The following is a 15,405-nucleotide window of genomic DNA, read 5'->3' as shown; positions in this document are numbered from 1 at the left end:
TAGATACTCAGTATTATTATACAGCACAGCATGCTTTATATCTGTGTATAGATACTAAGGATTATTATATAGTGCAGCATGCTTTATATCAGTTTATAGATACTCAGTATTACTATACAGTACAGCATACTTTATATCAGTGTATAGATACTCAGTATTATTATATAGCGCAGCATGCTTTATATCAGTGCATAGATACTCAGTATTACTATACAGTACAGCATACTTAATACAGTATTATTATACAGTACAGCATGCTTTATATCAGTGTATAGATACTCAGTATTATTATATAGCACAGCATGCTTTATATCAGTGTATAGATACTAAGGATTATTATATAGCACAGCATGCTTTATATCAGTGTATAGATACTTAGTATTATTATACAGCACAGCATGCTTTATATCCGTGTATAGATACTCAGTATTATTATATAGTACAGCCTGCTTTATATCAGTGTATAGATACTCAGTATTATTATATAGCACAGCCTGCTTTATATCTGTGTATAGATACTCAGGATTATTATATAGCGCAGCATGCTTTATATCAGTGTATAGATACTCAGTATTATTATATAGCACAGCCTGCTTTATATCATTTTATAGATACCTAGTATTATTATATAGCACAGCATGCATTATATCAGTGTATAGATACTCAGTATTATTATACAGTACAGGATGCTTTATATCAGTGTATGGATACTCAGTATTATTCTACAGTACACCATGCTTTATATCAGTGTATAGATACTCAGTATTATATAGTATAGCATGCTTTATATCGGTGTATGAATACTCATAATTATTATATAGCACAGCATGCTCAGGGTATAGATACTCAGTATTATTATACAGCACAGCATGCTTTATATCAGTGTATAGATACTCAGTATTATTATACAGTACAGCGTGCTTTATATCAGTGTATAGATACTCAGTATTATTATACAGTACAGCATGCTTTATATCAGTGTATGGATACTCAGTATTATTATACAGTATAGCATGCTTTATATCAGTGTATAGATACTCAGTATTATATAGTATAGCATGCTTTATATCAGTGTATAGACACTCAGTATTATTATATAGTACAGCATGCTTTATATCAGTGTATAGATACTCAGTATTATTATACAGCACAGCATGCTTTATATCAGTGTATAGATACTCAGTATTATTATACAGTACAGCATGCTTTATATCAGTGTATAGATACTCAGTATTATTATATAGTGCAGCATGCTTTATATCAGTGTATAGATACTCAGTATTATTATACAGCACAGCATGCTTTATATCAGTGTATAGATACTCAGTATTATTATACAGTACAGCATGCTTTATATCAGTGTATAGATACTCAGTATTATTATACAGCACAGCATGCTCAGTGAATAGATACTTAGAACCAGTATGCAGCACAGTGTACTTATTATCACTGTACAGATACTCAGTGTCGTTATAGACAGTAACGTGTTTAACTTCAGAGCTTTCTGTGCACGCTGCATACTTTGTAATATATTTTGGGTTCCAGACTCGCTGTTGGGAATCGTCAGCTGGATAAAGGAACAAGCTGGAAGTCAGTGGGTTGCCAATTAATGGTGAGGCCTAATTATTGCCGGCTACCTATCACATGATGACCTTTTGCACCAACTGAGATGCCCAGACGGTTATTCGAGAAATAAAGGATAATCATCACTGATATTTTATTTAGAGCAAATATAGAGGAGACCTGCACTGCAAAGTGTGGGGGGAGATCAGGCCCTGTATTGTACAGCGTGAGGTGAGATCAGACCCTGTATTGTACAGCGTGAGGTGAGATCAGACCCTGTATTGTACAGCGTGAGGGAGATCGGACCCTGTATTGTACAGCGTGAGGGAGATCGGACCCTGTATTGTACAGTGTGAGGGAGATCAGACCCTGTATTGTACAGTGTGAGGTGAGATCAGACCCTGTATTGTACAGTGTGAGGTGAGATCAGACCCTGTATTGTACAGTGTGAGGGAGATCAGACGCTGTGCTGTACAGTGTAAGGTGAGATCAGACCCTATATTGTACAGTGAGAGGTGAGATCAGACCCTGTGTTGTACAGTGTAAGGGAGATCAGACCCTGTACTGTACAGTGTGAGGTGAGATCAGACCCTGTACTGTACAGTGTGAGGTGAGATCAGACCCTGTACTGTACAGTGTGAGGTGAGATCAGACCCTGTATTGTACAGTGTGAGGGAGATCAGACCCTGTATTGTACATTGTGAGGTGAGATCAGACCCTGTATTGTACAGTGTGAGGGAGATCAGACCCTGTATTGCACAGTGTGAGGTGAGATCAGACCCTGTATTGTACATTGTGAGGTGAGATCAGACCCTGTGTTGTACAGTGTGTGGTGAGATCAGACCTTGTATTAAACATTGTGAAGTGAGATCAGACCCTGTATTAAACATTGTGAGGTGAGATCAGACCCTGTATTGTACAGTGTGAGGTGAGATCAGACCCTGTATTGTACAGTATGAGGTGAGATCAGACCCTGTATTAAACATTGTGAGGTGAGATCAGACCCTGTATTGTACATTGTGAGGTGAGATCAGACCCTGTGTTGTACAGTGTGTGGTGAGATCAGACCTTGTATTAAACATTGTGAAGTGAGATCAGACCCTGTATTAAACATTGTGAGGTGAGATCAGACCCTGTATTGTACAGTGTGAGGTGAGATCAGACCCTGTATTGTACAGTATGAGGTGAGATCAGACCCTGTATTGTACAGTGTGAGGAGATCAGACCCTGTATTGTACAGTGTTGGGGAAATCAGACCCTGTATTGTACAGTGTGTGGGAGATCAGACCCTGTATTGAACAGTGTGAGAGATCAGACCCTGTATTGTACAGTGTGAGGAGATCAGACCCTGTATTGTACAGTATGAGGTGAGATCGGATCCTGTATTGTACAGTGTGAGGTGAGATCAGACCCTGTATTGTACAGTGTGAGGTGAGATCAGACCCTGTATTGTATAGTATGAGGGAGATCAGACCCTGTATTGTACAGTGTGAGTTGAGATCAGACCCTGTATTGTGCAGTATAGGGGAGATCAGACCCTGTATTTTACAGTGGGGAACATCAGACCCTGTATTGTACAGTGTGAGCGAGATCCGCCCCTTTATTGTACAGTGTGAGGTGAGTTCAGACCCTGTATTGTACAGTGTGTGGGAGATCAGACCCTGAATTTGTACAATGTGGATAGATCAGACCCTGTATTGTACAGTGTGGAGAGATCAGACCCTGTATTGTACAGTGTAAGGGAGATCAGACCCTGTATTGTACAGTGTGAGGTGAGATCAGACCCTGTATTGTACAGTGTGAGGTGAGATCAGACCCTGTATTGTACAGTGTGGAGAGATCAGACCCTGTATTGTACAGTGTAAGGGAGATCAGACCCTGTATTGTACAGTGTGAGGTGAGATCAGACCCTGTATTGTACAATGTGAGGGAGATCAGACCCTGTATTGTACAGTGTGAGGTGAGATCAGACCCTGTATTGTACAGTGTGAGGTGAGATCAGACCCTGTATTGTACAGTGTGAGGTGAGATCAGACCCTGTATTGTACAGTGTGAGGTGAGATTAGAAGACCCTGTATTGTAAAGTTTGAAGGAGATCACACCCTGTATTGAACAGAGTAGGGGAGATCAGACCCTGTATTGTATAGTGTTGGGACATTGGACCCTGTATTATACAGTGTAAGGGGAACAGACCCTGTATTGTACAGTATGATTGGGGCAATATCGTCTGCATAATACAGTATAGAGGACTCTGACCCTGTATTAGACAGCAGGGGGAGATAAGACCCTGTAGTATTGTACAATGTGTGGGGAGTACAGATTCTGTATTATACCCTGTTTCTTTGTATTTTTCATGAATTAAAAATAATAGAATTTGCCCCCTTCTATACATCAAAGGGTCTGACTGTTTTTATTATTATTATTATATTCTGCCCTCTAGTGGAAGTATTGCCACTTGTCTACTAGTTATAAGGTTTAAAAAATATAACAAGTTTTGGTAAAACAATGTTTGTAAAGTTTCTTTAGTTATATTATTTGTAGATATTTCTTTGGAATTTCCTTTACTATATTATTATTATTATAGGGAGCATGCAAAGTGGTTAAAAGCATAAGTAAAGTCTGCTACAGACCAAATATGCACTACTGTAAACTATCTGAACCCATCTGCTGAGCCTATGACAAAAGGCATCACCAGCTAACTCTTACTAGTTCGTCCCTGAGCCTAGCCAAGTATACTTTTAAACAAAGCATACTAAGAGAATTTGAGATTGAAAAGTAAATTAGAAAATTGTTTAAAATTGTTACTTTCTAGACATTTTCGGGGTTTTATGTCCCTTTAAGGGAGACCTAGAAAGTTCATTAGTAAATGGCAAATTTGTCCATCTCCCTGAGATATTGACAAATAGAGCAATATACCCATTTAGAAATAGTGAGTTCATGCTCAATGGGCTATAATAGTCGGAGATTGCACGCTCTAATTTGTTTAAGCATGTTATTTTAATACTGTTGACCCTGCAACCGGTTAAACACCTAGTAGAAGTTGTGCTCAGGAGCCCCAGAGCACTGCAAGGGTTAAACACCCAGTAGTAGTTCCCGCTCAGGAGACACAGCGCACTGCCACTGACCTAATCAGCAACGCTCGTTTGAGAGACACTGCAGGTAGTAACACTGATATTCAAGACTCTGACGTACTTAACGGAAGGTCAGTGCTGGGTTTTGACCGATGCCGGAGGGGCGTGAATGTCTGCGGATGAGGAACGGTAAGATTACCCCTGATTTGTCATTTTAGGTTATTTTAAGTTGGGAAACAAAAGTTGAAAAGTCTCTTAAAGGGACGTGAAACCCAAAGATTTTATTTCATGATTTAGACAGTGAATACCCAAAAAAAAAAAAAGGTTTCCAATTTACTTACATCATCAAATTTTCTTTGTTCTCACAGTATTCTTTGAAGGGATACATGGCAGGAAAAATTGGTGCCATTTAGTGTTCTAGCAAATGTATACGTTTCTTTAAAAACTGCTGCTATATAGGGCTCTGGACGTATATGCCTGATTTTCAACAAAGGATACAAGCAGGAAGAAGAAAATTTGATAAAAGAAGTCATTTATAAAGACGTTTAAAATGTTACATTCTCTATCTGAATCATGAAAGTTTAAATTTGACTTTTATATCCCTTTAAAACTGGTATCTATATGATTAAGGTACCCGTGTCACTGAATTTGATACAGATTTAATTTATTTCTGTAAGGAATGAGATCTAAGACCTTAGTGGATTCATTCAATCTGTGTCCACATCTTAAAGGGACATTATTCTCATATGCTAAATGACTTGAAAATGATGCTGAATAACTGTAAAAAGCTGAACATCTCTGTAAAAGAAAAAATATATATATTACCTCAATAATTATTCAGCTCACAATAGTTAAGTTATCTGTGATCCAGATATATTCTTGCTATTGTGGTGAAAAAACAAACAGCGAATCAGCTTCATCAGTGCTGAGTTCACACTTTGATTTACTGTGATCTCGTGAGATTTCATAGCAAACTTCCTTAAAGGGCCACTAAACCCAAAATCTTTCTTTCATGATTCAGATAGAGAATAGAAATTTAAACAACATTACAATTTACTTCCATTATTTATTTTGCTTCATTTTTTAAATATCTTTAGTTGAAGAAAAAGCAATGCACATGGTGAGCCAATCACACAATGTTTCTATGTGCAGCAACAATCAGCAGCTAGTGAGCATATCTAGATATGCTTTTCATCAAAGAATATCAAGAGAATAAAACAAATTAGACAATATAAGTAAATTAGAAAAATGTTTAAATTTGCATTCTCTTTCTAAATCATAAAAGAAAAAATGTGGGTGGCATGTCCCTTTAAACTGAGGAGTGAAACAACATGAATGTGCCTGCACAGGACACATGCACACTCCCATGCAAGTTCCGGGACAAGCATCCTGATTGGCTGCTTAAATTCCCTTTACAATGGGATATGGCTACTGAGGTTAATTAAAAGGGACATATAACCCAGACAGAACATACAATTTTTAACAACTTTCCAATTTATTTCTATTATCAAATTTTCTTTGTTTACTTGTTATCCTTTGTTGAAAAGCAGGCGTTTAAGCTTAGGAGTGTGCACGTGTCTGCACTATATGGCAGCAGTTTTGTAACAATGTTATAATTAGCAAGAGCACTAGATGGCAGCAGTTTTATAACAATGTTATACATTAGCAAGAGCACTAGATGGCAGCAGTTATATAACAATGTTGTACATTAGCAAGAGCACTAGATGGCAGCAGTTTTATAACAATGTTATACATTAGCAAGAGCACTAGATGGCAGCAGTTTTATAACAATGTTATACATTAGCAAGAGCACTAGATGGCAGCAGTTTTATAACAATGTTATACATTCGCAAGAGCTCTAGATGGCAGCAGTTTTATAATAATGTTATACATTAGCAAGAGCGCTAGATGGCAGCAGTTTTATAACAATGTTATACATTAGCAAGAGCACTAGATGGCAGCAGTTTTATAACAATGTTATACATTAGCAAGTGCACTAGATGGCAGCAGTTTTATAACAATGTTATACATTAGCAAGAGCACTAGATGGCAGCAGTTTTATAATAATGTTATACATTAGCAAGAGCACTAGATGGCAGCAGTTTTATAAGAATGTTATATATTAGCAAGAGCACTAGATGGCAGCAGTTTTATAACAATGTTATACATTAGCAAGAGCACTAGATGGCAGCAGTTTTATAACAATGTTATACATTAGCAAGAGCACTAGATGGCAGCAGTTTTATAACAATGTTATACATTAGCAAGAACACTAGATGGCAGCAGTTTTATAATAATGTTATACATTAGCAAGAGCACTAGATGGCAGCAGTTTTATAACAATGTTATACATTAGCAAGAGCACTAGATGGCAGCACTATTTCCTATGTTTTTCAGACATGTGCACGCTACCCCTCCAGATATCTATTCAAGAAAAAAATAACAGAAATAAATTGGAAACTTTTTTTTAAAATTGTATGCTCTGTCTGAATCATGAAAGAAAAAATTGGGGTTTCATATCCCTTTAATGGAAAATATCTTTCTTTTTTTTCTTACACATAGATGTTTATATGATATTTTCTATTTCACTTTTATAAATATGCTACATCACTTTCCAGTCAGCATATGCATTTGGCAGTTTTGTTAGCTGCTGAATGCGGAAGAATGTGGCTATTCGTGGCATTCGTCTGTTTTCGAAATCCGGATTTATTCTTGTAAAAGTGCAACACACTAAGTTCTGCATCTACCCAGATCTTAGTGTTTCTTTCATGTAATTAGCAAGAGTCCATGAGCTAGTGACGTATGGGATATACATTCCTACCAGGAGGGGCAAAGTTTCCCAAACCTCAAAATGCCTATAAATACACCCCTCACCACACCCACAAATCAGTTTTACAAACTTTGCCTCCTATGGAGGTGGTGAAGTAAGTTTGTGCTAGATTCTACGTTGATATGCGCTCCGCAGCAGGTTGGAGCCCGGTTTTCCTCTCAGCGTGCAGTGAATGTCAGAGGGATGTGAGGAGAGTATTGCCTATTTGAATTCAATGATCTCCTTCTACGGGGTCTATTTCATAGGTTCTCTGTTATCGGTCGTAGAGATTCATCTCTTACCTCCCTTTTCAGATTGACGATATACTCTTATATATACCATTACCTCTACTGATTCTCGTTTCAGTACTGGTTTGGCTTTCTACTACTTGTAGATGAGTGTCCTAGGGTAAGTAAGTCTTATTTTCTGTGACACTCTAAGCTATGGTTGGGCACTTTTATATAAAGTTCTAAATATATGTTTTCAAACATTTATTTGCCTTGACTCAGGATGTTCAACGTTCCTTATTTCAGACAGTCAGTTTCATATTTGGGATAATGCATATGAATTAATCAATTTTTTTCTTACCTTAAAATTTGACTTTTTCCCTGTGGGCTATTAGGCTCGCGGGGGCTGAAAATGCTTCATTTTATTGCGTCATTCTTGGCGCGGACTTTTTTGGCGCAAATTTTTTTTCTGTTTCCGGCGTCATACGTGTCGCCGGAAGTTGCGTCATTTTTTTGACTTTTTTTGCGCCAAAAGTGTCGGCGTTCCGGATGTGGCGTCATTTTTGGCGCCAAATAATGTGGGCGTCTTTTTTGGCGCTAAAAAATATGGGCGTCACTATTGTCTCCACATTATTTAAGTCTCATTATTTATTGCTTCTGGTTGCTAGAAGCTTGTTCACTGGCATTTTTTCCCATTCCTGAAACTGTCATTTAAGGAATTTGATCAATTTTGTTTTATATGTTGTTTTTTCTATTACATATTGCAAGATGTCTCCGTTTGTCCCTGAGTCAGAAGCCACTTCTGGAAAAATGCTTAACTGAGTTTCAGTTCTACCAAAGCTAAGTTCATTTATTTTAAATGTTATAAATGTTTATCTTTAGCTATGGTTTGTAATAAGTTATTATGATATACTTTTACATGCAGATTCCATTAGTATTTATGCTTTATACATTTCCATTCTTAAGTGCAAGAAATGTTTAGAAGATTTATAAGAAATATTTTTTCTGATTAAGGCTATGTCTGACTTCGTGCCTTCTAATACGATTTTTAGGTCTTTTTCACTTCTTTTTTAATTATTGAAGTTTCAAATGACCAACAACATACTGATTTATCCTTCTCTGATGATGTTTTTTTTCTCTTTCAGAAATTCTCTTCATCAGATCTTGACACTAACAAATCTACTTTTTTATATAATTGTTTTATTATTAAAGTACATTTGTTCTTTGTTGATGAGGTGTTGATTATTTTGGATATTAAGGTAACTAGTTCTTTAAGACTAGCTGACACTATTTCTGCCTTTTTATTCTTCTGTGATTTCAGAGGTTTTCTTTCCAATTCCCCATACTAGGGAATGGAATAGGCTGAGAATTTTCTTTTATTTTTAAACTATATTCTTTGTCAGCAGTTAAATTCAATTTGGAGGGTTCTCCAATTTATCGGAGCTATCTCTACTCCTACTAATTATGCTATTGTTTTTTATAGCAAAATAGTATTTATTTTCCTTTATATAGTTGTATCTTATTTTTGGAAAATTATTTAGTTTCAGGTACTTTTCTTGGTCCTGTGATATTGCAATTGCTTCATTTTTTCTGTTTACTTTAAGATCAAATATCAGATCATGATTTATTTTAGCATTGTTAAGGGACAACATTTACTAGACTAGGTGCCGTTGCATTTGTCTTGTTGTTTTGCATTTTGCAAGTCCTCTGTTTTGACTGGTCCTTTAAACTGGACTATCATGCTAATGATTTCATTTGTGTCTTCATTTTATTGAATATATTCGCAAATGAGGGTTAATCTATGTCTTTAGAATTCTGTGATTTAAAAAAAAAAAAAAAAAAAAAAAAGAAAATCCATATTTCTTTTGTTCTAAGATAATCAATTATAATTGGATTCAATTCTTAACTGTTACTATGGGCTTCAAGATTGAGTTCTAAGACTAAAACTTTAAGCTTATACTAGTTTGGTTGTTCTTATTAAGGAACGAATCCTGAGTTCTTTCCCAAGTAACATGTTTTTAATTGGGGTTCGAAATTAGCTCCCTAATGTTGCGATGCACGTGCCGTATTCCAGCTTGGCTGGTAAGGGGCAGGTTAAGACTTCTTTGAAATTTATTTGGTTCTATTTTGTCCAAATTTCTTTGATTTTATTCCAGTAAGGCTAACACTTTCTTTCAGTGTGTTTCTGTCCTATATATTTTGGATACTGTTGAAGCATGGCTGGGTACCCATGGGGTTCAAGCGCTGCTCAGACCTGGAATCTTCTGGGGTTTTTATTCCAGTTCCTTTTCTAGGAACTGGGTTTTGGAGTTTTATTCAAACTATTCTGCCTTTTTGTGGTCATTGATAGCATTATTTGTTTTCTTTAGATACAATAAATGCATATTCTTAATTTTTCTGTTTTCATTCAGATTATTTCCTGAGGATGCGGATTCTCATATGTTTCACTTGCTCTTCAGGACATAGTTAGAGGATCTTTTTTTCAAAAGCTCTTGATTCCTCACGCAAGGGTCACCTTTTTTTAGGTTTCCAGATGGTTTATGTCACTATCTTTGTCTCTATCAGACAAGGGACAATTTGTATTGGGTTCCGTCTGTCGGTACCTTTAGTCTCTATTATTTCCTTCAGTTGCTATATATGCATAGAAATTTTAACAGCATTGGATTCAATTCCCTTTGCTCATTTTCAATGGAAAGATCCTTTCCAGCTTTTTATGAGTGTTGTTTCTTCAAGAACATGGTTGGAGGATCAATTAACCAAAAAGTTTGTTGATTCCTCAGACAAGAGTAACCTTTTTTAGATTTCCAGATAGATTCAGTGTCCATGACTCTGTCTCTGTTGGACAGGAGACGTCTGAAATTGGTTTCAGCTTATCGAAACCTTCAGTCTCAATCATTCCCTTCGGTAGCCTTATGCATGGAAATTCTAGGTTCTTATGACTGCTGCATTGAACGTGTTCCCCTTTGCTCATTTTCACATGCGACCTCTTCAGCTCTGTATGCTGAACCAGTGGTGCCGGGATTATACAAAGATATCTCATTTAATATCTTTAAAACTGATTGTTCGACACCCTCTGACGTGGTACAGACCAGCATCGTTTAGTTCAGGGGGCTTCTTTTTTTCTTCCAACCTGGACTGTGATCTCAACAGATGCAAGTCTGACAGGTTGGGGAGCTGTATGGGGGTTTCTGACAGCACAAGGGGTTTGGGAAATCTCAGGAGGTGAGATTACCAATCAATATTTTGGAACTCCGTGCAATTTTCAGAAGCTCTTCAGTCATGGCCTCTTCTAAAGAGAGAATCGTTCATTTGTTTTCAGACAGACAATGTCACAACTGTGGCATATATCAATCATCAAGGAGGGACTCACAGTCCTCTGGCTATGAAAGAAGTATCTCGAATACTGGTATGGGCGGAATCCAGCTCCTGTCTAATCTCTGCGGTTCATATCCCTGGTATTGACAATTGGAAAGCAGATTATCTCAGTCGCCAAACGTTACATCCGGGCGAGTGGTCTCTTCACCCAGAGGTGTTTCTTCAGATTGTTCAAATGTGGGGACTTCCAGAAATAGATCTGATGGCTTCTCATCTAAACAAGAAACTTCCCAGGTATCTGTCCAGATCCAGGGATCCTCAGGCGGAAGCAGTGGATGCATTGTCACTTCCTTGGAAGTATCATCCTGCCTATATCTTTCCGCCTCTAGTTCTTCTTCCAAGAGTAATCTCCAAGATTCTGAAGGAATGCTGTTTTTTTCTGCTGGTGGCTCCAGCATGGTCTCACAGGTTTTGGTATACGGATCTTGTCCGCATGGCTTCTTGCCAACCGTGGACTCTTCCGTTAAGACCAGACCTTCTGTCACAAGGTCCTTTTTTACCATCTAGGTCTCAAATCCTTAAATTTAAAGGTATGGAGATTGAACGCTTGATTCTTAGTCAAAGAGGTTTCTCTGACTCTGTGATTAATACTATGTTACAGGCTCGTAGATCTGTATCTAGGAAGATATATTATCGAGTCTGGAAGACTTACATTTCTTGGTGTCTTTCTCATCATTTTTCCTGGCATTCTTTTAGAATTCCGAGAATTTTTCAGTTTCTTCAGGATGGTTTGGATAAAGGTTTGTCTGCAAGTTCCTTGAAAGGACAAATCTCTGCTCTTTCTGTTCTTTTTCACAGAAGGATTGCTATTCTTCCTGATATTCATTGTTTTGTACAAGCTTTGGTTCGTATAAAACCTGTTATTAAGTCAATTTCTCCTCCTTGGAGTTTGAATTTGGTTCTGGGGGCTCTTCAAGCTCTTCCGTTTGAACCTATGCATTCACTGGACATTAAATTACTTTCTTGGAAAGTTTTGTTTTCTTTTGGCCATCTCTTCTGCTAGAAGAGTTTCTGAATTATCTGCTCTTTCTTGTGAATCTCCTTTTCTGATTTTCCATCAGGATAAGGCGGTGTTGCAAACTTCTTTTAAATTTTTACCTAAGGTTGTGAATTCTAACAACATTAGTAGAGAAATTGTGGTTCCTTCATTATGTCCTAATCCTAAGAATTCTAAGGAGAGATCATTGCATTCTTTGGATGTAGTTAGAGCTTTAAAATATTATGTTGAAGCTACTAAGAATTTCCGAAAGACTTCTAGTCTATTTGTTATCTTTTCCGGTTCTAGGAAAGGTCAGAAGGCCTCTGCCATTTCTTTGGCATCTTGGTTGAAATCTTTAATTCATCATGCTTATGTTGAGTCGGGTAAATCTCTGCCTCAAAGGATTACAGCTCATTCTACTAGGTCAGTCTCTACTTCCTGGGCGTTTAGGAATGAAGCTTCGATTGATCAGATTTGCAAAGCAGCAACTTGGTCTTCTTTGCATACTTTTTCTAAATTCTACCATTTTGATGTGTATTCTTCTTCTGAAGCAGTTTTTGGTAGAAAAATACTTCAGGCAGCTGTTTCAGTTTGATTCTTCTGCTTATAATTTCAGTTTTCTTCATTATAAGATTTAAACTTTATTTTGGGTGTGGATTATTTTTCAGCGGAATTGGCTGTCTTTATTTTATCCCTCCCTCTCTAGTGACTCTTGCGTGGAAGATCCACATCTTGGGTAGTCATTATCCCATACGTCACTAGCTCATGGACTCTTGCTAATTACATGAAAGAAAACATAATTTATGTAAGAACTTACCTGATAAATTCATTTCTTTCATATTAGCAAGAGTCCATGAGGCCCACCCTTTTTTGTGGTGGTTATGATTTTTTTGTATAAAGCACAATTATTCCAATTCCTTGTTTTTTATGCTTTCGCACTTTTTTCTTATCACCCCACTTCTTGGCTATTCGTTAAACTGACTTGTGGGTGTGGTGAGGGGTGTATTTATAGGCATTTTGAAGTTTTGGGAAACTTTGCCCCTCCTGGTAGGAATGTATATCCCATACGTCACTAGCTCATGGACTCTTGCTAATATGAAAGAAATGAATTTATCAGGTAAGTTCTTACATAAATTATGTTTTTTCACTTTCACAAGCAGAAATCTGGCTCTGAAAAGAGCCGAATGCTGCGAGCGTCCACCTTCGGCAGCTAACGAAACTGCCGAATGCACTTTCCAATGATTTTAACATGTTCCTTTAGCTTACCAAACCCATTTATATTTATGTTTAAATACTTTTTATTATTTTGAAAAGATAAAAATACAAAAAAGCAAAAAGAATCAAATGATAGTCAGATAAACAAATGACAATCAGATAAACAAATGTGCTCTCCACTACGCCTAAGCATAGTATAAATTAGCTACAATCCAGTTTTCTAGATATATATATTTACTAAAGATGGTTCTTGGGCCCCATCTTAGCTGTAGTATTATAGTTTTCATCAATAAGCACCAATCCCTAGTGTCTCGCTCTTTCTGTAGTCTTGTTTCTCTAAAATATTACATAGATACATGATAACAAAGTTCTCGGACTGGAGATGGACCTGCATACTTAGAAATATTTTCAAATCAGAGAGCACATTATTAGATGAAAACAGGGTTAAATAACTTGGGGTATAGTAGGGTAACAAGGGTGAGGGGGGGGGAGAAGGGCATGACGACACTTCATTCCTTATGTCAGCTTGTATGTATTTCTATATGTTTAGAATTTGCATAATTGAATGACCACGTAAAGTCTTGCTTTCCTATTGTCCTATGGGGTTAGGGAACCTCTATTTATCCAGTAGTACCACACTGCTTGAGTCGTTTCACCCATTTATATTTAAAGGGACAGTCAACACCAGATTTTTTGTTGTTTAAAAAAAAAAAAGATAATCCTTTTATTACCCATTCCCCAGTTTTGCATAACCAACACGGTTATAGAAATGCACGTTTTACCTCTGTAATAACCTTGTATCTAAGCTTCTGCAGACTGCCCCGTTATTTCAGTACTTTTGACAGACTTGCATTTTAGCCAATATATGAACTAATGCCCTCTAGTGGTCAAAATGCATTCAAATTAGAGGCAGTATTCAAGGTCTAAGAAATTAGCATATGAACCTCCTAGGTTTAGCTTTCAACTAAGAATACTAAGAGAACAAAGCAAAATTGGTGCTAAAAGTAAATTGGGAAGTTGTTTAAAATGTTATGCCCTATTTAAACCATGAAAGTTTTTTTGGGACTTGACTGTCTCTTTAAATATGATTTAACAATGTACCAGGAAAATATATTCCTACATAGTAGTTTTGTTTTGCTTCATAGTATTAAACACAGAATAACATGTAGATCTAGATATGTTGGGGAAACTTACACTCTAAAATAGCCTCTTAAATGGTTTTAATTGTAGTATCTATAACAGGCTAGATTTTCATAATATCTGATCTAGAGCATAGGTGAAATAATCAGCTGATTAGTAACCATGGTTACTAACCTGCTCTCACCCACCCACCTGTGCTCTAAATAAGATATCATGAAAATCTGGTCTGTTGGGGGTACTTGAGGGCTGGAGCTGAGAAACAATGAAATAGAGCATGCCATTTTTAGAAAATTTCCAACTTCCATTATAAAACTGTGCACAGTCTTTTTTATATGCACACTTGCTGAGCCACAGGCTACTACTGAGCATGTGCAAAAGCTCTCAGTTTATATGTATCTGATTCTGTGATTGGCTAATGGCTGCCTTATGATACAGGGGGCGGCCAAATTGAAGGGAAAACATCTACTCATTTAACCCCTTCCTGCCAGGTCCTCACTTGTCTACATCGGAACAAAGTATATGTAGCCACCAATCAGCAAGTGCTACCCAGGGTTTTGTCCCAAAAATGGGCGGGTGTTGTATAAGATTTTGCTCCTTTGTCAAAATCTGCTACCTCTGACTGTGCATGCTCTGTATTACGTAAATCGCACTCCGCATTAAAAAGGAATATGTGGAAATGCAATTATGTAAATCAGAGAGGTAACAGATTCTGACAAGGAAGTTGTCGGATTTTGCTGCGGCTAGGAAATGTGCGCTTGGGTAATTGAAATTGACTGTGACAAGACTGTAAAACAAATAAAAAGTCCATAAAAAATTATATATATATATATATATATATATATATATAATGATGAAAGCGTGTCCTGTGTGTGTGTGTATATATATATATAATGATGAAAGCGTGTCCTGTGTGTGTGTGTGTATATATGTGTATATATATATATATATATATATATATATATCAGTGACGTGCACTCATTGGAGGCAGGTGAGGCAGTGCCGCACCTGCCATTTGGGCCAAAATAA

The sequence above is a fragment of the Bombina bombina genome, chromosome 7, assembly GCF_027579735.1.
Source record: "Bombina bombina isolate aBomBom1 chromosome 7, aBomBom1.pri, whole genome shotgun sequence".
Classification (NCBI taxonomy): domain Eukaryota; kingdom Metazoa; phylum Chordata; class Amphibia; order Anura; family Bombinatoridae; genus Bombina; species Bombina bombina.
Note: the sequence above shows the minus strand (reverse complement) of the source record.